General features: G+C 36.4%; 1 long non-coding RNA gene across 1 annotated transcript in view; it reads left to right on the top strand.

Moving 5' to 3' along the window:
• Nucleotides 1-26,092, top strand: part of LOC148094207 (uncharacterized) — a 40,303-nt gene that overhangs the window by 989 nt on the left and 13,222 nt on the right. The gene's annotated exons all lie outside the window — the stretch shown is intronic.

Genomic DNA, 26,092 nt, shown 5'->3' with positions numbered 1-26,092 from the left:
AATTTATTTTAGAGATAATCTGGCGCAAGGAGGTATACTGCTATTAACTAATGTACTATTTTTAACAGTGGAAAACAGGAAATAATCTGAATGTCTATCAATAAGAAAATGATTAAATAAGTTTTGACTTTAGGATCTGATATGCTGATACTGTCCAGGCACTAAAAATAATAAAGTAGATCAGTAGGTAGTCAAATGAAAAAATGGAAAAAAAAATCAGCTTTAGGGGGACTATATAAAGTATACTTCTTTTAAAGTATGTATATGTGTATGGCATGCAAACTTTCTGGATGGATACCTAAACTGTAAAAAGTTATCTCTAGGAGTCAGGTTGATAAATGAGAATGGGAATGACTTTTTACCTTTTGCATTATAACCAGTTGAATTTTTCAAATAATAGCATGTTTTACTCTTGCAATTTTAATTATTATTAAAGGAAGACTGTTAGAAATTGATTATACTCTAGATACAAAATCAGGTTTAGTAAATGTATAATGTTTGAATAGTCTGTGTCCATTTATTCATTCAACAATTATATAGTGATGGTTTGACCACATATTTTGTCATTCATAAATGTTACATTGTTTAATGTCACACTTTTTAAATATCGCCCTATTAAATATATTGTTTCTTCAAGGTTTTTGAAGGCAGAAACTGTCATATACTTTTCTATGTCTTCCATAATTCTTGGCATCTGCCCACCATTAAGTTTCATTCTTCACAGAAATTAAATTCTCAAGTTAATCTGCAGGCAAAAGTTAAATACACTCAAATTGCCCTTGATAAGCCCTCAAAACAATAATAAAATACTACATATAGTATATATTTATTCTATAATCCTTATAGAATTTATTTTGGCATATGGCGCAAGGTAGAGGCTTGCATCTTTCATATAGCCAGTTATTGCCATTTTTTATTAATTTATGAATGAAACATCTTTTTCCTATTAAACTGAAATTCCACCTTTATTACATATATGCATTGGGGCAAAAGTAAGTTTAGTAGTTCATATGGACAATAATACAATAATGAATAAATAATAATAATAATACAAGAATAAACCCTGTGTTTCATGTACTCACTACTGTAAACCTACTTTTGCCCCCACCCTGTATAGTGATTTTTGTTTCTTTTTTATGCAATGATATAGGCAAGTTTTTAAAAAAATACTTGTTCTCTGAGTTTTTTCTTTAGTCAGTAGTTCTTTAGTACCGTTAGTGAATTCTTTATTTTCTTCCACCAAAATGTTGGCAAAGTTATCAGCCAGCAACCCTGCCATCAGTCAAACCAATGAGCTTAATTTCTCAACAGCAGTGGAGAGCCTTTTAAAGTCATTGACATATTTTTTCCATATGACTAGCTAGGTTTAAGTGTATACATTCCCTAAGGCTGGTGTTTATTGAGTGGCATATCAGGTTACTTGCACTATTTAAACTGTTGTTTCTTTACCCCCCCCCCCCCAGAGTGAGTATAGGTGCATTTGAATACAACCATTATTCAAGTAATGAATGCTACAGCATTTCATGAGCAAAGAAGATAAATACCCACTGACTATATCAAGAAGCCAGAGTAAATACAGACTTAAGAAATTTTAAAATTATTCACTACAGGACATATATATATATTTTTAAATATATCTTTATTGATTTCAGTGAGAGGAAAGGAGAGGGGGAGAGAGAGAGATAGAAACATCAATGATGGGAGAGCCATTGATCAAGCCAGCAACCCGGGCATGTGCCCTGACAGGGAATTGAACCCCGATTGCCTGGATCCTAGGTGGATGCTCAACCGCTGAGCCACGCCCAGCCGGGCCAGGACATATTTAAACCTAACAAATCTGGTCATCAGACTGGGCATTCTAATAGCTAATACATATTTTAAAATTAAGTGAAATACATTGATAAGTATCACACTTAATAAAAGCTGAAAAACTGAAGAAAAAATGACCAAGAGTGCTGCTCTTTAGTTTTTGATAATCCCTTTGTAATCTGAATTAGCTGAGAACTAAATCCATAGAAAATCTGAATTATAGCTCATATAACCTCCTTACCTGCTGCCCTTGTATTCGCTCCATGTGCAGCAGAAAACAAATCTAAACCTCTCTTGGAACCAATGGTCGTCAGCTCACACACAAGAGCCAATACAGAGTGCTTTCGCGAAAGAGCTCCTAGAACCTCCTTTGAAACGAACATCCTTATCACAACCAACATGAGTGACAATAACAAAATGCCTAGAAATAAATTTTAAGGAAAATATAAGACCTGATAGTTTAAAAAGTATAATTGGAGAACATAAGTGATTTCAATATTTTAAAATATAAGAATTCAGATATTTTAGAAAAAGAAGACGATCAGAGGCTGGGAGTAGATAATTTGTCTTATTAGATAGCAAGACTTACCACAAAGCTACTATGATCAAAGAGTAGTATACTGAAAAATGTTTTTTAGCGTAAAAAAGACAAATACATAGAGAATCCAGAAAAACTCAACTACATGGAATACACATATACTATAAAGGTGGCATTTCAGTTTAATAGGAAAAAGATGTTTCATTCATAAATTAATAAACATGAAAATTAAGAATGATATTATTTAATTAGAGAAGTAACAACAGTCTGTTACACAGTAATGCTGATAAATCTGGCCCTGCAGCACAGCACTCACTTATATTAGCACCCGCCTAGAACCAGTGCTCACTGTTGAACTAAATTGTCCTTTACAGCAACTCATTCCTTCCCTGGGTTAGACATATTGGATTTCTGGTCACTCTTTCTGTCTTTCATGAGTCATATTTTCTGTCTTTCTTTTTGGTTAATCCTCACTGGAGAATATATTTTTTCCATTGATTTTTAGAGAGAGAGGGAAGGAGGGAGGGAGGGAGGGAGGGAGGGAGGGAGGGAGGGAGGGAGGGAGGGAGGGAGGGAGGGAGGGAGTAACATCCATTCAAGAGAGACACACCAATTGGTTGCCTCACTCATGCACCCTGACCAGGGTGGGGATTGAACCTGCATCCCAGGTATTTGCGCTTGACCAGGAATCCAACCCGAGACCCTTTGGTGCACAGGCTGACGCTCTAACCACAGAGCACACTGGCCTGGGTGAGTCAGGTTTTCTTGATCAAATACTTGACCCATGCTTTTGGCAGGTCTAGGTCTCTTCCTCTTATACCCAGATAGGTCCCTGAATGTCTGTCTACCTTGAAGATAAATTCCTAGGTTTTTGCCCATAAAGCACTCCTCATCAATCATCAATATTCTGTCTGGTACCCAACATCACCTCAACCAATCTGCTCCTTTGATTAGTGACCATCCCTGAGATCTTGGAATAAAACTTTTTATTACATCGTTCCATGCTATTTAGAAATCTAGCAGTCATACAATGAAAAGTGTACTTCTAGAAGGGACCATTCAAAAAGGTTAATCAGAGGTCAACTCAGATTCTTCTATTAGGATTCCTGGCCTAGAAACAGAGCATAAGTGTGTGTGTGTCTGTGTGTTGGGTGGAGGAGGTGGGGGGAGGAGGGAAGGTGGGAGCAGGGAGGGGGCTGGGACTGTTGGTAGATGGGGAAGTGTCATTTTTATGTTTCCCAGTCTTGCTTTTCACACCTTGCTTCAATTATATCATTATAGACATAACTTTAATGTCAACCCACTGACTTACAAAAAAGGTACTTCTTTTGGCGGTTATGCTAGAGGAGCAGCAAATGGCTCTCCTACTACCCCTTATCCTATCCTTTATATGCCACTTTTCTTCTTTCACTCACTAGTCTACTATGTGCAATGGTGCCAAAACAGCTAAAAGGGGAAAAAACAATGTAGGCAAGGTGTATGCTTCTCCTTTCAGGAACTCTAGAGGTCCCTTTTAGTCTCCCCTCAGCAATTCTTTAGACCAGCTCTGCCAATACAAGCGGTAGCCCCATCCATAGTTTTCAATTTTCTAATAGCCACATTAAAAAAATAGCAAAAGAAAAAGATGAAATTAATTGAAAGGATATATTTTATTTAATCCAATATATCTGAAGTATTTTTATTTTAACATGTGATCAAGTTAATAATGACTTTTTTTCAGTACTAAGTCTTTAAAATATATATACACATGTATATTTTACACTTACAGCACATCTCAATTTGTACCAGCCACATTTCAAGGGTTCATTAGCCACGGGTGATTAGTGGTTACCATATTGGCCGGGCACACAGTTCAAAATATGTCACAATTAGTTACCTCCTAAGAATACAGGCTACCATGGGATTCTATTCCCCAAATACTATTTCACTAATTTATAACAAACATTTAAAGGCATAAAATAGAACTATCTTTTTCCCAGCTAACTTTATATCTTATACACTAAAATGTCCCTTACGTTAGTTTGCTTGACCAGTCTTTTTACATCAGTTTTTGAACTTGAATCCAAATACATTTCAGGAAAAGTGGTTGTTGTTTGCTACCAAAAAGAATTATTTTTCTCGATGTCTCAGTGACTTTAATGTTTTGATCTAAAATGTTAATCTAACTGCAGTTCAGTGTTGTTTTTTTTTCTTTTCTTTTTTTTTTTCCGTCAAACACACCACCTCCTGGCAGCAGGAAGCACCACCCAAAACAGTAATTTCAGGTCTCTTGTTTCAGGGTTGTCTGGAAAATAAGTAGGTTTAACAGCAGAAGTGACTTGGAATCATACCATTCCCACTGGGTAACTGCATGATTTTAGCAAGAAAGGCTCAAAGTTTGCTTTCAGCCAACATGAGACATGATGTTTTAATATAGGTCAGAGGTACGGTATGTTTATGCTAACATTCCTCCTCTCCAGGTTGGTGTTTCAAACAAAAGATTGTCTTGTTTGCTTTTCTTAATTGCTATCTTTTGGCTGGAAGTGTTCACATAGAAGTCAGAGCCTCTTTCTGGTTAAGAGTACGTAACTCCGAATTCAGAAATGCACATTGGAAATGCAACCCAGAATAAGTCGGGTAATTGAACAAAACTGAATCTTAAAAGATCTTGGATACAAGTGCTGGCAATCAAAACTGTTTTCAGTTTATTTTGTGTATTTTTATTTTTTTAATCCCTTCCAGAATACTCGAGGACAATGACTTCTCAAGTGAGTTGAGAAAGCAATTCAGTTATAATAAGCCAATTCTCACCTGCATGTCTTGATGGGGTTGAAAAAAACCTTTAAATTCTCACAAATGTCCAGGGCACAAAATTACCATTAAGGAAGCAGGCACTTGCTTAAAGCTTAGCTTAGACCCTCATGACTGTTCTTAAGGGAAAATTCTTCAAGGAGACCAAATAGTACAATGTTAAAAACAGTATGGTACTGGCATAAAAGCAGATATATTGATCAATGGAATACAGTAGAGAACCCAGAGATAGATCCTCACTTATATGATCACTTAATCTATGGCAAAAGAAATAAGGATATACAATGGAGGTAAAGACAGTCTTTTCAATATGTGGTGTTGGGAAAACTTTACAGATACATGCAAAAAAATATTAAACTAGACCACCTTCTTACACCATATACAAAAATAAATTCAAACTGGATTAAAAGCTTAAATGTAAGACCTGAAGCCATAAAACTGCTAGAAGAAAACAGAGGCAAAAACTCTTTGACATTGGTCTTAGCAATGTCTTTTTTGGATGTATCCTTGGGCAACACAAGAAAAAATAAACAAATGAGACTACATTAAACTAAAAAGTTTTTACACAGAAAAGTTTTGTTGCACATCAACAAAACAAAAAGATAACCTGCTGAATGGGAGAAGATATTCACATTCAATAAAGGGTTAATATTCAAAATATGTGAGGAGCTCATACAACTTAACACCAGAAACACAATCTAATTAAAAATGGAGAGAGGACCTGCATAGACATTTCTCTAAAGAAGACATACGGATGGCCAACAGGCATATGAAAAGATGCTCAACATCACTAATTATTAGCAAAATGCAAATCCAAGCAACAATGAGATATCACCTTTCACCTATCAGAATGGCTATCATCAAGCAATTAACAAATAAGTGCTGGCAAGGATGCGGAGAAAGGGAACTGTGGTATACTGTTAGTGAGGTTGCAAATTGGCGCAGCCACTATGAAAAACAGTATGAAGGTTCCTTATAAAATTAAAAATAGAGCTGCTATACAACCCAGCAATTCCACTCTGGTTATTTATCCAAAGAAAACAAAAACACTAATTTGAAAAGACATATGCACCCTTATGTTCATTGAAGCATTTCTAGTAATAGCCAAGATATGGAAACAACCTAGATGTCCATCAATAGATGAATGGATATATAGACCGCGTCTCCTTTATCCATTCATCTATTGTGCGCGCGCGCGCGCGCGCGCGCGCGCGCGCGCGCGCGCACACACACACACACACACACACAGAGGCATATTACTCAGTAATAAAAATATACTAAATCTTGCCATTTACAACAGCATGGATGGACCTAGAGGTTGTTATGCCAAGTGAAATAAGTCAGATGGAGAAAGACAGCTACTGTGTGATTTCACTTACATGTGGAGTCTAAAAAAACAAAACAAATGAATAAACAAAACAAAACATAAACCCATAGATGTACAGAACAAGCTGATGGTTGCAAAGGGGAAGGAGATGGAGGGAGGGTGGGGGGGGGGGAAAGAAAGCTCTTCCAACTGGTTCACTTATGTAAGCAATTCATGACCAAAAAAAGAGTCTGGAATTTAGATCTAGAAAGGCTGAAAATTAAATACTAACACTAAGTTACAAGCTTTGTATGATGAACCCAACTTTCTAAGGGTTACTATTGGTTTATAATATGTAAATCATAATAACTATCTCACAGGTTTGTTGTGAAATTTAAATGAGAGGACATTTGAACATAAGGGTGCATATATTCTTTCTGATTGTTGTTTCAGGCTTCTTAGGATATATTCCTAGAAGTGGGATCACTGGGTCAAATAGCAATTCCATTTTTTATTTTTTGAGGAAACTCCATACTGTTTTCCATAGTGGCTGCACCAGTCTGCATTCCCACCAGCAGTGTACTAGGGTTCCCCTTTCTCCTTGCCAGCACTTGTCATTTGTCGATTTGCTGATGGGAGGCATTCTGGCAGGTGTGAAGTGATAGTTCATTGTGGTTTTAATTTGCATCTCTCTGATGATTAGCAATGTTGAGCATTTTTTTCATCAAGATGGTCTTCTGACCATCTGCATGTCCTCTTTGGAGAAGAGGTCCTTAGCCCATTTTTAAATTGAATTGTCTTCCTCTTGTTGAGTTGTATGAGTTCTTTGTATATTTTGGAAATTAACCCCTTATCAGATGTAACCTTGGCAAACATGTTCTCCCATACTGTGGTGTCCCTTTGCATTTTGAGGATGTTTTCTTTTGCTGTGCAGAAGCACTATTTACAATTGCTAAGATCTGGAAACAGCCCAAGCGCCCATCAGTGCATGAGTGGATAAAAAAGCTGTGACACATTTACACCATGGAATACTATGCAGCTGTAAAAAAGAAGTATCTCTTACCTTTGGGACAGCATGGATGGATCTGGAGAGTATTATGCTAAGTGAAATAAGCCAGTCAGAGAAAGACAAATACCACATGGTCTCACTCGTATGTGGAATCTAAGGAACAGAATAGATTGACAACCAAGATAGGACCACAGATAAGGAAGCATGGAACAGACTGACAGATCTCAGAGGGAAGGCGGGAAGGATGGTGGGAAGAGATTAACCAGAGAACTTAAAAGCATATATGAACAGCCCATGGACACAGACAATGGACAGGCAGGGGCCTGGGGTGGGGTGGGAGATGGGTGGAGAGGGGTAAAGGGATAAGGGGGACATCTCCAATACTCTCAAGAGTTTAAATGAATAAATAAATAAATAAATAAATAAATAAATAAATAAATAAATAAATAAGAGGACATTTATAATGGTAACTAGGATTAGCAAAATGGACAAAACAGTCAACATCCCCTTCCTTTTCCTCACAGTGGCATGTGATTTTCCATGTCCAGTTCCTTTAGGCTGGTGGCCCGCTTAGAGTGACCTGGGACTCCCCTCCCAGGTGGACCATAGCCTCTTGCTCTTTTCCTGTTCCCGTCAGAGCCTATGATAAATTCCTCAGTGACTTTCTCTCTACTTTCCACCTTGGCAGCTAATCTGAAAAATGTATCCATGTTAATATGAAGAGCTAATAAATTAGCTTCAAACAAGCTATATCTGTAGCTCAAATGGATAGTGAGAATTTGGGGGTGGTCAGCTGTTATGTTTGCAATCAAACTCTCCCTCCCCTTTCTTTAGTTATTTGAGTTTGCAAGTCTGGTATCTCAGAAGTGGCTCATGTCTTTTTTTGTTATTTGCATTGTAATAGATATTAACCTTCAATGGCTGGACAGTGATCATTATGGGTAATCAGGTTTCCTATACATGATATTAACTAACAAAAGACACATGATTGGAAAAGATAAAGGGAACTATCATTTATTCAATACTTTCTATAGTCCAAACACTGTGCGAAAAACTATACAAAAGTTGATTTACTTAATTCTGACTAATAAAACAGGTAATGAAAGTAGGATTGAATACAATTAAGTAATTTTCTCAAGCCCACAGTAGGCAGACCTGGTTTTAACTCCAACTCATTTGGATACAAAGCCTGTTCTTTTTCCATCACAATGTTTTAATTCACACACCCCATGAAAGATATGAAACCTAACATTAACCTAAAAATGTCAGCTAATAGTTTAGTTTGCCTTTTTGGGAACTCTGTTTAGGATGCTAATTTGATAAAGGACCTTAGATACCATGTAGTTTTAGGTAGAGGTTTTATTAATATTAGTACAGAGATTCTAGTACTAGGTTGGATGTTGAATTAGATTAGCACTTCTTAAAATGTGGTCCATGAGGTCAAACCATTTGCAAATAATAGTAAGATTCTTTGCTTGTTTTACTTACATTCACAAGCGTACAGTGGAATTTTCTGGACGCTACATGAGGAGTGATAATGCAACAGACTGAAGGTAGAAATTGACACGAGAACCTACTTGTTTTCAAAGTGATACCTTAAGGAAATTTGCATAAATGTGAAACAATGCCATGCTACTCACTAAATTACTTTTGTTTTGGAAAATAAAAATATGTATATTAACATGTAATGGGTTCATTATTGTTTTGCTTTTTTTAAAGATTTTATTCTTATTGATTTTTTAGAGAGAGGGAGAGAGAGAGAGAAACATCAACTAGCTTCCTCCTGCATACCCCCTACTGGGGATGGAGCCTGCAACCTTTCAATGCCCAGGAAGACGTCCAACCAACTGAGTCACACAGGCCAGGGCCATTATTATTTTTAAATGAATTATATCCGTTTTAAAATTTTCTTAGTTTTTGTTGTTGTTGTTAATCCTCACCTGAGGATATTTTTTTCCCATTGCTTTTTAGAGAAAGTGAAAGGGAGGGAGGGAGCGGGGAGAGAGAGAGGAACATTGATGTGAGAGAGACACATTGATTGGTTGCCTTCTGCAAGCACCTCAATCAAGGCAGGGGATCGAACCTGCAACCCAGGTATGGCCCTTGACTGGGATTCAAACCTGAGACCCCTCGGTGCTCGGGCTGGTGCTCTAACCACTGAACGAGCAACACCAGTCAGGGCTAAATTTTCTTAGTTTTAATTTCTAATAAAGTAGATGCATAAAGGAATCTGCAAAGTTTTAGAACTGCAGAATTAGATAATATCTAAAGAGTGATTTCTAATCTTTTGACTTTTAAGGGCCAGTAAACACAAGAAAAAAAAACAAAGCAGAAAGTCCTCCCCATTGAAGACCAACCACTCTTTGTTTAGCTAAGTGTATTAGTTTTTTAGGACTGGTTTAAAAAACAGAAATATTGCCTCACAGCTCTGGTGGCAAGAAGTCTGAAACCAGTGTGTTGTCAGGGTTGGTTTCTACTGAGGGCTGTGAGGAGAAATCTGTTTTGTGAGTTCCCTCAGCTTCCTGTGGCAATCTTTGGCATTTCTTGGTTCGTTCATCTTCAATGGCATTCTCCCTGTGGGCGCGCCTGTGTCCAAATGTCCCCTTTTTATAAAGATACCTGCCACGTTGAATTTGAGCCCACCCTAATGACCTGATTTTAATTTGATTACCTTTGTAAATATCCTTGTTCCAAAGAAGGTTGTATTCTGAGGTATGGAAATTTAGGACTCCAATGTATCTTTTTGGGGGGCACAACAGTCAACCCCTAACACTAAGCAAGAAGATTTAGTAAAAAACCAAACTTCTTCCTCTTCCATCATTATCAGGAGAACCCTTTCACAAAAGATGAGATATTTTACCACCAAAAAGGAAAGAAAGAAACTAATTAAGAGACCATACTTTGATATGCTTGTCTTTTAGGGAAAATTCAATATGGTGAAATCACATTTTGCAAGGAAATTAGGTTCTAAATTTATTCACAGAAGGCTAAGATTAAGCGTAGTAAACATTATTCTAAAAAATCCTCATTACAGTAATTTAAGTGTATAAATGAATAATGTATATGGTAGTGTGCTCCCCACATTCCTGAAACCATTCTAGGCACCAAAGATTCAGTGATAAGTAGGCAAGGCCTCTGCTCTCATGGCGCATATATAATAGTTGAAGAGAAAGACTATAATCAAACTGTTGAAAGACTTCCCCCAAATAATGCCAAACAATTTCTTAATAAGACAGAGTTGCAATTATTCTTACCATGGTAAGAAAGAACACAGCCTTGACTGAGTCTTCATTCTATGTGCAAAGGGAGAGATCAACGGGTATTAGGGTTTGGGTACAGGGAGGTCATTCAATGGATGTGGGAAGACTTGGTTAGGACTGGGTAAAGATTGTAATATAACAGTTTAAGATCGATGGACAAAACAAGGTAAAGATTTTGAAGCAAGAGTTTCAAAGAGATTTGGAAAGTTAATAGTTATTTGAGACTATCTATTGAAAATTTGAAGAGTGTGATTTCATTTTAATGGATTTTCTGGTAAGTTCCTGAAACAGAAATGAAGTCATTTGCAATATTTATCTTTTTGGACTAAAGATTCCTGAAATTGTAAAGTTAAGTTGAAGAAGACAGTGGAAAAGTTAAGTTATTAGTGAAGATGGCAGAATAATAAACTCATATTAATGTAGACAGTGAGCTGGGTACATGTAGGTGTTTCCTGTCAAAATGGTGGAGTAGAAAGTTTTTAAAACAGTGTAAAAAAAAATACTAAAATTAATCCAAGAGAATAGATCTCATCCCCACTGTGAAGATACCACAGATGTGTTTGTTTACTTCCTGGATCATTTTAGTAATATTAAAGCTTTCAGACGTATCTGCAGGTATGTAAGCACAACATTTTCCCAGTAAAACAGCATGTGTTTTCCCCTGAGAGGCCAGCATCATATCTATGTGGCTCTATTTTGAAGCATTGCCTGTCCAATTTTATGAACCTTTCAGGCAGGGAGATCAATAGCCCAGATGGCATTGTCTAACACTTCTGTTATTTACTAACCCACAGCATGGAAGATCTTCCTAACTTTCTGGGCCTTTTGTAGAGCATATATTCAAGACAATTGAGGAGAAAAACAAACAGTCCAGAATGTCCCTTGAATAGATAGGGTTTGGATCTTAAATCATGCTCCAGTTTTTCCTGCTCATTTAATTAAGTGGTCTAAAATTTTCTTTCTCCAAGAGGGGACATTGATGTCCCAAAAATCCCAACTGATGTCTGGCATCATTTTATCAAGGTACAGTCCTTGCCCAAAATGCAGGTAGTAGCTAGTAGGCTTTTGTACCACAAACCAAGTGCCAGTCATGGAAGGACACTTGATCTGTTTTCTGCTAAAATACCCCCAGGAGTTGTCAAATAGTATGGTAATATTTTGATATTACTCATGGTCTGGCACCAGGCAATGCTGTTTGAAGTATTGAGATGCTTAGATAAATCTAAAGCAAAAGAGAGGTAGTGCATTTTATTTGTAAAATCTGTGGCAGTAGACAGCCTCCAAGTAAACACTATCTGCTCCCTAGACCTCTTTGAAGTTCTTTCTGTAAACAATTGGTTACAAAAGCTAGCTTTTATGAAAGCACCTCAATTATTGTTTCAGCAAAGATAGAAAACCCCATTTCTATCATAGGGGATTTTAGATTTACGGCTGTCTGGCCTACCATCTAAATAGTCACCTAATGATTGAGTCCAATTACCCAGGAAACCAACTAATTCATTACAAGAAACTGGTGCCAAGGAAAGCTGAGTGTCTCTCAAAGAAAAATGTATACAAACCCCAAAGTCAGTGAGATTGTATGTTTTAGTCAACTCACAAGTAAATTGCAGTTGGGTGCTGGATTCATACCAAGTGACTGAAAGCAAAAAAAACTAATATTAAGAACAGGGCTTTAAAGAAAAATAAATAAAAGGCATTTAGATAGGAAAGGAAGAAATAAAACTTTATTTGCAGATGACATAATTGCCTGTGCAGAATTCTGAAGGAATCTACAAATAAGCAACTAGAGGTAATATGCACATTTAACAAGGTTTGGGAATATAAGATCAATATACAAGAATAACTGTATTTTTGTATACTGGCAATAAACAATTAGAAGCTGCAATTTATAAAATTAGGTAATGATTTCTTAGATTCAACACCAAAGCACAAGTGATAAAAGAAAAATTTGATGAGCTGGACTTCCTTATTACTAAAAAACATTTGCACTTCAAAGAATACCACTAAGAAATATAAGAGACAAACCCATAGGTGGAAGAAAATACTTGCAAAGCATAAATTTGGTAAGGGACTTGTATTCTGAGTACATTAAGAATTTATAACAACAACAAAAAGACAACTCAATTAAAAGATGGGTAAAAGATTTGAACCGACAGTCCTCCAAAGAAGATACACAAGTGGTCAATAAGCACGTGAAAGAATGCTCCACATCATGAGACAGCAGGGAAATGTCAATTAAAACCACAAAAGAAATATAATCACTAGAATAGTGATAATAATAAAAAACAACAACCGAGTGTTGGCAAAAATGTGGAAAAATCAGAACCCTCATGCATTGCTGGTGGGAATGTAAAAATGATATACCCTCTTGGAAAACAGTGTGGCAGTTTTTTACAGTGTAAAAAGGTGACCCAGTGATTCTATTCCTAGGAGTTTCCATAAGAGAAATGAGGTTATATTCTCACATTAGAGACGGTACACAAATGTCTTTTGCAGTATTATTTACAATAGTCAAAAACTATAATCAAATGTCTATCAACTGGTAAATGGATAAACAAAATTAAATATATCCAAACAAAGAATACTATTTAGCAAGTAAAAAGAATGACATGCTCATACATGTTTCAAAATGGATGAGTCTCAGAAACATGATGTTCAGTAAAAGAAATAAGATACAGGCCTTGCGCGGGTAACTCAGTTGGTTAGAGCATCGTCCTAATACACCAAGGTTGCAGGGCACATATAAGAATGAACCAATGAATGCATGAATAAGTGGAAAAACAAATCAATGTGGTTTTCCCCGCCCCTCCCTTCTCTCTCTCTAAAAAAAGAAAAAGATACAAAAGATCATATATTGTATTATCCCATTTATGTGAAATGTCAAAAATAGGCCAATGTGTAGAGACAGAAAGTGATTAGTGGTTGGCTAAGGCTGGCAGGAGGCGATAAGGATTGACTGCTAATGGGCACAGGGTTCCTTTTTTCGAGTATCAAAATATCCTAAAATTAGATTATGGTGATTCTTTGTACAAGTCTATAAATATAATAACTGCCATTTGCTTGTAAATATAGCATGGATGAATTTTACAGTATGTGAATTATATCTCAATAAAGCTACTTTAAAATGTTTGTAACTTTTATCTTTTTGGATAAAAGTTTCCTGGAAAAATAAATCATGTCACCCAGCCAGTGTTGCTTAGCTGTTGAGCATCGACCTATGAACCAGGAGGTCAGGGTTAGATTCCCGGTCAGGGCACATGCCCGGGTTGCAGGCTCGATCCCCAGTGGAGGGCTTGCAGGAGGCACCCAATCAATGACTCTCTCATCATTGATGTTTCTCTCTCTCCCTCTCTCCCTTCCTCTCCCTGAAATCAATAAAAAAAACATATTTTTTAAAAAATTAATAAATCACATCAATAACAGTGGAGGAGTAATGAAGTTTTGTTAGTTGGAACAGCAGAATAGTGAAGTCATATTTATGTAGACAGTAACTTATGGTGGTATATATGGTTTCAATTTTCAAAAAAAAAAAAAAATATATATATATATATTTAATCCTCACCTGAGTATATGTTTTTTTAAATTGGTTTGATGTGGGGAGCCGCTGTGGCCCCAGGCACAGAGGAGCTGCCTGGGTGAGCTGCAGAAGTGCTCTCCTGCTCCCTGACCCAGACCTTGAGGCACCACGGCGATACTAATTTAGTTTGCGGCCATAAATTCTAGAAAGGCTTATTAGGAAGCTGGCCCCGGCCTGAAGGGTTAAGGGACAGTCAAGCCACATACCAAGCCAAGGACTCAATCCTCCCCAAAAGTTCCCATTAGAAGCCGAGATAAAGATAGTTACCAAGGTCTGAGCTCCTGCAGGTGGCAGGGTGTTTACTCTGAAAGAGCATCCAAACGGCCTTGAAGGAATGTGGGGAGGGGTGCTATTCAGCAAAATCAACAGTGCCTGCATATATTGAGCTGGGAAAATAAACTCGGGGCTGGCAGCTGCGGCAGTCACGAGCTGCAGTCCTCCCAATCTCATCTTTTTTGTGTCTGTCTTTTCTCCATCCTCACCCCTTTCTCAGGACCGTTCGACTGCCGGCGGGCTCCAGCAGTTTTAGAGAGAGAGAAACATCAATGTGAGAGAGAAACATCGATGGGTTGCCTCTGGTACACACCTCGATGGAGGACCAAACCCACAACTTTTTTTGGTGTACAGAACAATGCTCTGATACCATTGTAATTAACCTAGTTATTAATAACTGGAAAGGAGCAAAGGGAAAGCCAGAAATTACAGGCATGTCATTTGGGCAGCTTTGCCAGAAAGCTTTACACTCCCCAGGGAGTCACTGGTCTATTCCCTACAGGTCATGGGGAAGGGGACTGGACTGGGAGGAGAATAGACACATGCTCAGTAAAGATGGGGTGACGTCAGGAAGATACTTGTTTATTCCTAAGTGTTTCATTCTTTTTGTTGCCAATGCAAATGGAATTCCTTTTTCCATTTCTTTTTCTGAAATTTTATTGTTAGTATATAGGAATGCAATAGTTTTTAATACATTGATTTTGTATCCTGCAGCTTTATTGTATTTGTTTATGGGTTTTAATAGCTTTTTGGTGCAATCTTTAGGGTTTTCTTTATATATAGAATTACGTCATCTGCAAAAAGTGACACTTTCCTTACTTTTTCATTTCCAATTTAGATGCCTTTTATTTCTTTCTCTTGCCTGATTGTTTTGGATAGAACTTCCAGTACTATGTTGAATAACAGCTATGAGAGTGGGCATCCTTGTCTGTTAAAATAACTATTATCAACAATATAAGAAATAAGTGTTGGAGAGAATCTGGAGAAAAAGGAACCCTCATACACTGCTAGCGGGATGCAAACTAGTACAGCCACTATGGAAAACAGTATGGAGCTGTCTCAAAAAATTAAGAATAGAGCTACCATATGATTCAGCAATCCCTCTTCTACCTGAAAAATTTGAGAACATTATTCATGAAGATATACGTACCCGTATGTTTATTGCAGCATTATTCATGGTGGTCAAGACATGGAAACAACCCAAGTGTCTTTCAAGGGATGACTGGATAAAGAAGATGTACACAAGTGCATGTACACAATGGAATACTACTTGGCCATAAGAAAAGATGAAATGTTGCCATTTGCAACAACATGGATGGATCTTGAGAGTATCACGCTAAGTGAAATAATTCAGATGGAAAATGAGAAAAATTGTATGATTTCACTCATATGGGGGATATAAAACAGGAAGCAACAAATGAATGATCAAAACAAACAAAAAACAAACAGAAACCACCCAAAACTCATTGACACAGACTACAGTACGGTGGCCATATGAGGTTGAAGAGCATAAAGGGGGTCAAATATGTGGTGATGGAAGGAGACTAAACTTTGGGTAATGAGCACACAATGCAATATACAAATGATGTATTATAATGTTGTTCACTTGAAACTTATATAATCTTATTAACCAATGCCACCCCAATAACTTTAATTTAAAAATGATAAAATACTAGGGTCCTGAAAGGATGGAAAGCACATAATTAGTACCAAGACAAAGATAAGAGACTAAAATAGTTGCAGATATACTTGATCCCTTTCGAGGGCCCTTACCACCTTCTCAGGAGACCTACTTCTGTCTGAAGACTTTATGCAGGATCCAGTTTAATGCACTATATGTACACTTTCCTCTTATTAACAGAACACTAGTAAGCTCCTTCCTCCGTTGGAGGATGAGACCCATTATCTCCTAGAGTATCTCTGAGTGTGGCAGAATAGAAAGGAAAGCCTTGGTGGGATCGGAGGGAGTCAGAATAGTGGGAAAATCTCTTCTTATTCTAATTCATTTAGTAAATATTTATACCAGACATTCCAGACCCTGCCTGTGCTATGACTTTGACAGTGAAATTTTAGATGAAGAATGCACTGTAAAGAATTATAATTTGGTAGATTTTGCAGTAAATATTTATGAAATTTATTGTTTATGACATTCTGGAATAAAAGTTTCACTATGCTTCCATCTAGTCAATCAAATTAATGTCAACAGCCCTTGCCTGTTTTTTTACACTGAAACTAAGTTCTTTAAAAACTATTAAAAATTCCACTAAATAAATTCCATACTTCCTCATTTGCCTTTTGAAAATAGTAATGTCAGCAGGAGGGAGTTCCTTGCCAGCCATTATTCAGGTTTCCTCCTGCTATCCTTCTCTTGCCTCCAATCAGCCCTTGCTAACATTTTGTTTGCAGAGAGACGTAAATAAAAATTTTCATTGTAGAAGAAATAATAGGCTTATTCCAATAAAAAATCTAATTAGAAGCCAAATACTACATGTGGTGTTTTTCCAGGATCCCAATTTTAAATGGATTTTAAAAGCAATGTTTCTAGACAGCTAATACATTAGATCTGCCATAAGAATTTATAGTCAAATACAGGTCAGAAAAAGATTTCTTTATTTTTATCGTACTATATTCCATATATTTGTTTTTTGAATATTATTGAATAACTACACTCAGCTAAATATTAGAGGGATATGAAGATGTAGAAAATGCTGGCATAGCACACAGAGAATGCCAGACTTCTCTCCTCTCCCTCATCTTCATTCCTTACTCCACCTAAGTTTTTCTTGAGCTTTAGTTTCTATGAGATTTTTCTTTCTCTGTCCCATGGAGCAGGTCAGATAAGAACTGTGTAGAATGTGCCTTAGAATTACTGGTGGGACAGATAGAAGAGGAGGTTATTTATTCTCAAATTCCTGTCCTCCCATTTATCAAGGGTTCTTTTAGGTGCACCAGAATGGCCGAGCATCCCATGTAGTGAAGAAGAGAAGTCAGGAGGAAAGCCTGAGAGCCTTGCTGCAGCTCAGACATGGTGCTGAAGGCTATACCTTCCTAGAATTTGTTTTGGCAAGTGCTCTTGAACCAAAAAGTGAGCCAAGGGGATGTAAGAGCGGACTTAAAGGATGCCCGACATGGCCTAATGGTTCTGGACCCAGTTCCAGTGTGTGTGTATGTGGAAGAGGGCTGGTTGCTGTTTCCCACACCACAAAGCAACTCTCAGACGTAGGAGTGGGGTGTTTGGGGCCTGGACGCTTTCCATCTCTCAGTCTCATTCTACCTTGTCGGTGTGACTAATATAGGCCATGGCCCTTGACATCACACAGCACAAGTGATTCTGGCATATGGTCCACTGAAATGTTTTATGATTGTGGGATAACTGTAAAATAAAATGTTATAACCTCCTGCCTTGAAAAATATACCTTTATTACAATAATAATTCTTAAATGTGTAAAGCTATGATTTTCATATGGCTGAAAGGAAAATATCAAAGATGGAAATTTAATTACTAATGTTCCTGACTGGGTTTTCTGTAGATGGACTGGCAATGTAATAAAAAATACATGATTATAAATTCCATAATAAATAAATAGTAAAACATAATAGATAATAATCATTTACATTTTTATCTTTTTGTTTTGTAAAATGAATTTTATTACCTTAATTTCAGAAATTCCACCTTCAATCACTTTAAAAGCCTCTAAAAGAATATTTCTTTAAATAATATCCAAGCATTACATATCAATTATAGTTCAATATAGCTGGAAAAAAAGTTTTTGAAATTATCAAGCTAGTAATAGTGTCAACAATAAAAACAAAGAAAAACAAATTATCCAAGCTATTATAACAGCTTTATTGAGGTTTAATTAACATATAATAAACTGTACATATTATATATACTTGTGATACCATTACCACAATCAAGAAATGAATATAGCATGAACATTTACACCATCCCCAAAAGTTTCCTCTGATACTCTTTTGTAATCCCTCCCTTCTGTTCCTCCCTGTTCCTCTGTCCTAACCTATCTGGAAGCAACCACTGATCTGCTTCCTATTACTGAAGATTTATTTACATGTTCAAGAATTTTATAAGAATGAAATCAGAACATGTACTCTTTTTATGTATAGTTTCTTTCACTCAGCATAAATATTTAGAGATGCATCTATTTTTTGTTTGTTTGTTTGTTTGCAAATTCTGCTGTTTGGATATTTAATTTGCTTAGCTTACTGATAGGCATTTGCATTGTTTTTACTTTAGGGCTATTACAAATATAGCTGCTATAACATTTATGTGAAAGTCATAAGTATAAACATAAGATTTCATTTCTGTAGGATATCTACATAAGATATTGTAGGTGTATTAAGTTTTCCAAAATGGTTGTAACTTTTTACATTCCATCAGCAATGTATGAGGGTTCTAGTTTTCCCATATTCTTTTTTTTTTTTTTAATTATTAAATATATTGATTTCAGAGAGAGGAAGGAAGAGGGAGAGAGACAGAAACATCAATGATGAGAGAGTTGTCATTAATCGACTGCCTCCTGCATGCCCCCTGCTGGGGATCGAGCCCACAACCCAGGCATGTGCCCTGACCAGGAATCGAACCGTGATCTCCTGGATCCTAGGTTGATGCTAAACCACTGAGCCATGCAAGTTCTCCCATATTCGTGCCAAAACTGGGTATGATCAATCTTTTTAAATATTAGCTATTGAGCCCGGCCGGGCATGGCTCAGTGGTAGAGCATCGACCTGGGATCCAGGCGATCAGGGTTCGATTCCCGGTCAGGGCTAGCTGATCAATGACTCTCTCATCATTGATGTTTCTATCTCTCCTTCTCCTTTCCTCTCTCTGAAATCAATAAAGATATATTTAAAAAAAAAATAAAAAAAATAAATAAATATTAGCTATTGAAATAGGTCTGTAGTAATAAAAGTTTCAGGGACTTAAGTCTTATAAAATTTTAGTCATTCTAATAGGTATAGAGTGGCATCTCATTTTGGTTTTAATTACACTTCTCTAGGAACTAATAATATTGAGCATTTTCCATGTATGTACTCTCTTTGATGAAGTGTATGCTCAAATCTTTCACCCATTTTTACTGAGTTGTTTATTTTCTTATTACTGAGTTTTGAGAGTTCTTTATATATCCTGGACTTAAGATATTTATAAGATGTACAATTTTAATATATTTTCTCCCAGTCTATAGTTTGTCTTTCAATTCTCTTAGGTGTGTCTTTTGAAAAGCAGAATTTTAAATTTTGATGATGTTCACCTCATCAATTTTTAAAATAGATTGTGCTATTATTAATACAATATGATTTTGGTATTGTATCAAAGTAATCTTTATTTAACCCAAGGTTGCTAACATTTTTTATAGAAATTTTATACTTTTTTAAGTTTTACATATTCCCCCCAAAATCCATACTTAGTTTTTTATATATGGAGGAAAATATGAACTAAAGTTCATTTTTTTGCCTATGGATATTCCCTTGTTCCATCCTTTGCTGAAAGGGCTATCCTTTCTCCACAGAACTGCCTTTGTACCTTTTTCAAAAATCAGTTTTTAATACACATGCGGGTCTAATTCTGGACTCTATTTCATTCACTAATCTATGTGTTTGTCTTAATGTCAATACCATACTCTGTTGATTACCTTCACTTTATAACAACTTTTGAAATCAGACAGCATTGGTCTTCCAACGTTGTTCTTCTTTCACAAAGTTGTTTTGGCTATTCTTGATCTTTCATTTCCATGTGAACTTTAGATTAAGCTTGTTAATAACTACAGAAAAGTTTGCTGGAATTTTGGTAAGGATTGCATTGAATCTATAAACCAAATTGGGTAGAGGAAACATTAACAATATTGAGTCTTCTGTTGATGAGCACAGAACAGAGTATATATCTCTGTATGTTAGATTTTCATTACTATACCTCAAAACTGTCTTATAGTTTTCAGTATACACACTTTGAACATCTTTTGGCATATTTTCACCTTATATATATATTTTTTGGTGTTACTATAAATGGCATTGTTTGCATTTTAATTTTCGTTTGTTTATTTTAGTGTATCGAGATATAATTATTTTTTGTGTGTCAATTTTGTGTACTGCAAACTTTACTAAGCTCATTTATTAGTTATAGTAGCTTTTCGTATATATTTCATTAATATCCCTATATACATGATCATATTGTATGTGAATAAAGACAGTTTTTATTCCTCTCTTCCAATGGGGATGCCTTTTATTTCTTTTTATTGCCTAATACACTGAATCAAACTTCCAGTACCATGTTGAACAGAAGTGGTGAGTGTCCCATTCCTGAATTTAAGGGTAAAGCATTTATTCTTTCACCATTAAATGTAATGTTAGATGACTTTTTTGGGGAGGTGCTTTTACTGAGGGTTTTCATCAAGAATGGATGTTTGATTTTCTCAAATGCCTTTTCATGATTACTTTAGATGACAAAATAATTTTTCTTTTTAAATTTATTAATATACTGAATTAGATTGATTGATTTTTTTTAATGTTAAAGCAAACTTGAATTCTTAGGGGGAAAAAACTTACTTGGTAATGATGTATAATTTTTTTTATCTATTGTTTAATTCGATTCACTAAAGTTTTATTTAGAATTTTTACATCTGTTAATGAGGGATATTGGTCTATAGTTTTTATTCGTACAATGTCTTTGTTAGACTTTGGTGTCAGAGTAATGTTGGCCTCTTATAGAATGATTTTGGAATATTCCCTTTTTCTCAATTTTATGGAAATGTTTTTGAAAAATTGGTTATTAATTCTTTTATAAACTTTTTTTTAGGTAAATGTTTTAATTATTTTATTTATTTATTTAATTTTTCAAGCTTTTGTTCAAAATATTACAGATGTTCCTTTTTCTACCCAATGACTCATTCTACCCCGTCCCACCCCCCTCCCCAGTCCCTCTCCACATCATTGTGCGTGTCCTTGGGTTGTGCATGTATGCATATAAATTCTTTGGTTACTCTCTCCTTCTTCACCCACCCATCCCCTTCCATCCCTCTGAAATTTGTCAGTCTGATCCATGCTTCCATGACACTGAATCATTTGTGTTCATCAGTTTATTCAGTTCTTTAGATTCCACATATGAGTGAGATCATGTGATGTTTGTCTTTCTCTGCCTGGCTTGTTTCGCTCAGCATAATATTCTCCAGGTCCTTCCATAGTGTCCCAAAGGGTATGAGGTCCTTCTTCTTTACAGCTGCATAGTATTCCATGGTGTAAATGTACCACAGCTTTTTTATCTACTGATGGGCACTTGGGCTGTTTCCAGATCTTAGCTATTTTAAATTGCGCTGCTATGAACATAGGGGTGCATATATTCTACCTGATTGGTGTTTCAAAATTCTTAGGATATATTTCTAGAAGTGGGATCACTGGGTCAAAAGGCAGCTCCATTTCTAATTTTTTGAGGAACCTCCATACTGTTTTCCATAGTGGCTGCCCCAGTCTGCATTCCCACCAGCAGTGTACTAGGGTTCCTCTTTCTCCACATCCTTGCCAGCACTTGTCATTTGTTGATTTGTTGATAGTAGCCATTCTCACAGGTATGAAGTGATACCTCATTGTGGTTTTAATTTGCAACTCTCTGATGATTAGCGACGTTGAGCATTTTCTCATATGTCTCTTGGCCATGTGTATGTCCTCTTTGGAGAAGTGTGTATTCAGGTCCTTTGCCCATTTCTTAATTGGATTGTTTGTCTTCCTCTTGCTGAGTAGTATGAGTTCTTTGTACACTTTAGAAATTAGCCCCTTATCAGATACACCCGTGGCAAATATGTTCTCCCAGACCGTGGGATTTCTTTGTATTTTGAGGCTGTTTTCTTTTGCTGTGCAGAAGTTTTTTAGTTTGATGTTGTCCCATATGTTTATTTTTTCTTTTGTTTCTCTTGCCCTAGGAGATGTATCAGTGAAAATTTCACCCCATGAGATGTCTGTGACTTTACTGCCTATCTTTCTTCCAGGATTTTTATAGTTTCGTGACTTACATTTAAGTCTTTTATCCATTTTGAGTTTATTTTTGTGTATGGTGAAAGTTGGTGGTCTAGTTTCATTTTTTTGCATATACCTGTCCAGTTTTCCCAGCACCATTCATTGAAGAGTTTGTCTTTTCTCCATTGTATGCTCTTGCCTCCTTTGTCAAATATTAACTGACCATAATGGTTTGGGTCTATTTCTGGGGTCTCTGTTCTGTTCCATTGGTCTATATGGGTATTGTTGTACCAATACCAGGCTGTTTTGATTACAGTGGCTTTGTAGGACAGTTTGATATCCTGTAACGTAATCCCTCCCACTCTGTTCTTTTATCTCAAGATGGCTGCAGCTATTCAGGGTTTTTTTTGGTTCCAGATAAATTTTCAAAATGTTTGTTCTAGATCTGTGAAATATGCTGTTGGTATTTTAATAGGAATTGCATTGAATCTATAAATTGCTTTGGGTAGTATGAACATTCTAATGATATTCTTCCCATCCATGAACATGGTATATTCTTCCACTTGTTTATATCTTCCTCTATTTCTCTTTTCAGTGTCCTGTAATTTTTTGAGTACAGCCTTTTACATCCTAGGCTAAGTTTATTCCTAGGTATCTTATTTTTTAGTTGCAATGGTAAGTGGTATTTTTTTTTAGTCTCTCTTTCTGAAAGTTCATTGTTGGTGTATAAGAATGCCACCAATTTCTAGATGTTGAGTTTGTATCCAGCTATCTTGCCAAATTCGTTTATCAAATCTAGTAGTACTTGGATGGAGTCTTTAGGGTTTTCTATGTACAATATCATGTCATCTGCAAATAATGACAGTTTTACTTCCTCCTTTCGAATGTGGATACCTTTTATGTTTTCTTCCTGTCTGATGGCTATGGCGAGGACTTCCAGTACTATGTTGAATAAGAGTGGTGAAAGTGGACACCCCTGTCTTGTTCCTGTTTTTTAATGGAAATGGTTTTAGTTTTTGCCCATTGAGTATGATGTTGGCTGTAGGTCTGTCATATATGGCCTTTATTATGTTGAGGTATTCCCTCTATTCCCTCTTTGCTGAGAGTTTTTATCAGAAATGGGTGCTGGATTTTGTTGAATGCTTTTTCTGCATCTATTAATATGATCATATGATTTTTGTCCTTCATTTTGTTTATGTGATGTATCACATTTATTGATTTGTGGGTGTTATACCAGCCTTGCATCTCCAGAATGAATCCCACTTGGTCATGGTGTTTAATCTTTTTAATGTGTTGCTGGATCTGGTTTGCTAGTGTTTTAGTGAGGATTTTAGCATTTATGTTCATTGGGGATATTGGCCTGTAATTTTCTTTCTTTGTAGTATCTTTATCTGGTTTTGGGATTAGGATGATGCTGGCCTCATAAAAAGAGTTTGGGAGTTTTCCATCCTCTTGAATTTTTTGGAATAGTTTGAGTAGAATAGGTGTTAATTCTTCTTTGAATGTTTGGTAAAACTCGCCTGTAAATCTATCTGGTCCAGGACTTTTGTTTGCTGGGAGTTTTTTTTTATCACTGCTTCAATTTCATTAGTTGTTATCAGCCTATTCAGTTTTTCTGCCTCTTCTTGATTCAGCTTTGGAAGGTTGAATGCTTCTAGGAATTTGTCCATTTCACCCATGTTGTCCAGTTTGTTCGCATATAGTTGCTCATAGCATTTTCTTATGATCCTTTGTATTTCTGTTGGGTCAGTTGTTACATCGCTTCTTTCATTTCTGATTTTACTTATTTGGGTCCTGTCTCTTTTTTTTTCTTGGTGAGTCTTCCTAAAGGTGCATCAATCTTATTTATCTGTTCAAAGAACCACCTCTTGGTTTCATTGATTTTTTGTATTTTTTTTTTTAGTCTCTATGTCATTAATCTCTGCTCTGATCTTTATTACTTCCTTCCTTCTACTTCCTTGGGACTTTTCTTACTGCTCTTGTTCTAGTTCTTTTAGCTGTTGTGTTAGATGGTTTAGTGGAGCTTTTTCTTGTTTCTTGGGGTAGGCCTGTACTGCTATGAACTTTCCTCTCAGGACTGCTTTCACTGTGTCCCATAGTTCTTGGGTGCCACACACTTTGGGACAGCTTTTCCTATGGTCAGCACCCTGAGCATTAGACGCTGGTCGAGGCGGCCATTAGCAGCTTTGTTTCCTAGGAAGAAGCCGTCCCCTCCTTGGGGGCTCACTGCTCCCCTGGGTCCCTCTGCCCTCTGCATGGGGCGCTCCTTCCCCTCTCTTCGCTCCAGGTGTGGGATCCCCGCTTTTGGAGGCCCGTCACTCTCGAGGGGAGGGAGCTTTGCAGCCTCCAAGCCTCTGGCTCAGAGCCCAGCACAGGCTTCAGGGGGATCCCCCTTTCTACGGCCCCCCCTTACTGGACTCTGTGATGTTTCTTCAGTGCTCCTCACTCACACTCCATCCACACTCCACTCACTCACACTCCATGTTTCTCTGGTTTTTCCAAGCTGGCTCCATAGGATTTTAGGAGGAAATCAAGTTTGGGGCTGGGAGCAGGAGTGCTCTGCCGCTTGTCACAGGGCCGCCAGCTTCCCTCCTTCCTTCAATAAACATTTAATAGAATTAACCAGTGATGCTAACTGGGCTTTGAATTTTATTTCTGGGAAGATTTTCAACCCAGATTTTCTTCTGGGAAGAAATTCAAGTTCTTTAATAAATATAGGGCTATTTGGGGCTATTTACCTCTTCTGGAATAAGTTTTGGTTGTTTTAATTTTTTAAGGAATTTTGTCTAAATTGTCAAATATATTTCATAGTGTTGCTTATAATATTTCTTCACATATCTGTAGTATCTCTAGTGATGTTACCTAAAGATAATCCTGATATTGGTAATATGTGTCTTCTTTCTTTGTCAGTCTTGCTAGAGATCTGTCAGTTTTACTAATCTTCTTAAAAAGCTATTTTTGTTTCATTGTTTTTCTCTATTGTTTTTCTGTTTATTTCATTAATTTCAGCTCCTTTATTATTTTCTTTCTTCTGTTTACTTTGTGTTTCTTTGATCTCTTTTTTTAGTTTCTTAAGGTAGAAACTGGGCCATTTATTTGACACATTTCCTCTTTTCTAATATAGTTGTTAATTTTATAACCTTCTTCCTATGTACTGCTTTAAAGACTTCCCACAAAATTTGATAAGCTGTGTTTTCATTTTTTATTTAATTGAAAATATTTTCTAATTTTTAGAATGAGTTATTTAGAGTAATGCCACTTAATTTCCATGAGTTATTTAGAATTATGCTATCTAATGTCCAAGTTTTGGGGGATTTTCTAGAAATCTTTCTATTATTTCCAATTAAGTTCCATTTTGGTCAGAGGGTATGCTCTGTTTGACTTGCATCATTTAAAATTTATTGAGACTTGTATCATGGCTCAGAATGTGATATATCTTGGTAATTGTTCCATGTGTACTTTTAAAGAGTATGTGTTTTGCAGTTTTTCTGGTAGTGTTGTTATAAATTCAATTAGGTCAAGTCATTTGATTTATTGTTCAAGTCTTCTATAGCTTTACCAATTTTCT

Source organism: Miniopterus natalensis, chromosome 1, assembly GCF_054644295.1.
Source record: "Miniopterus natalensis isolate mMinNat1 chromosome 1, mMinNat1.hap1, whole genome shotgun sequence".
Lineage (NCBI taxonomy): Eukaryota > Metazoa > Chordata > Mammalia > Chiroptera > Miniopteridae > Miniopterus > Miniopterus natalensis.
The sequence above is the reverse complement of the archived record's forward strand: the minus strand, read 5'-3'. Positions and strand labels throughout refer to the sequence as shown.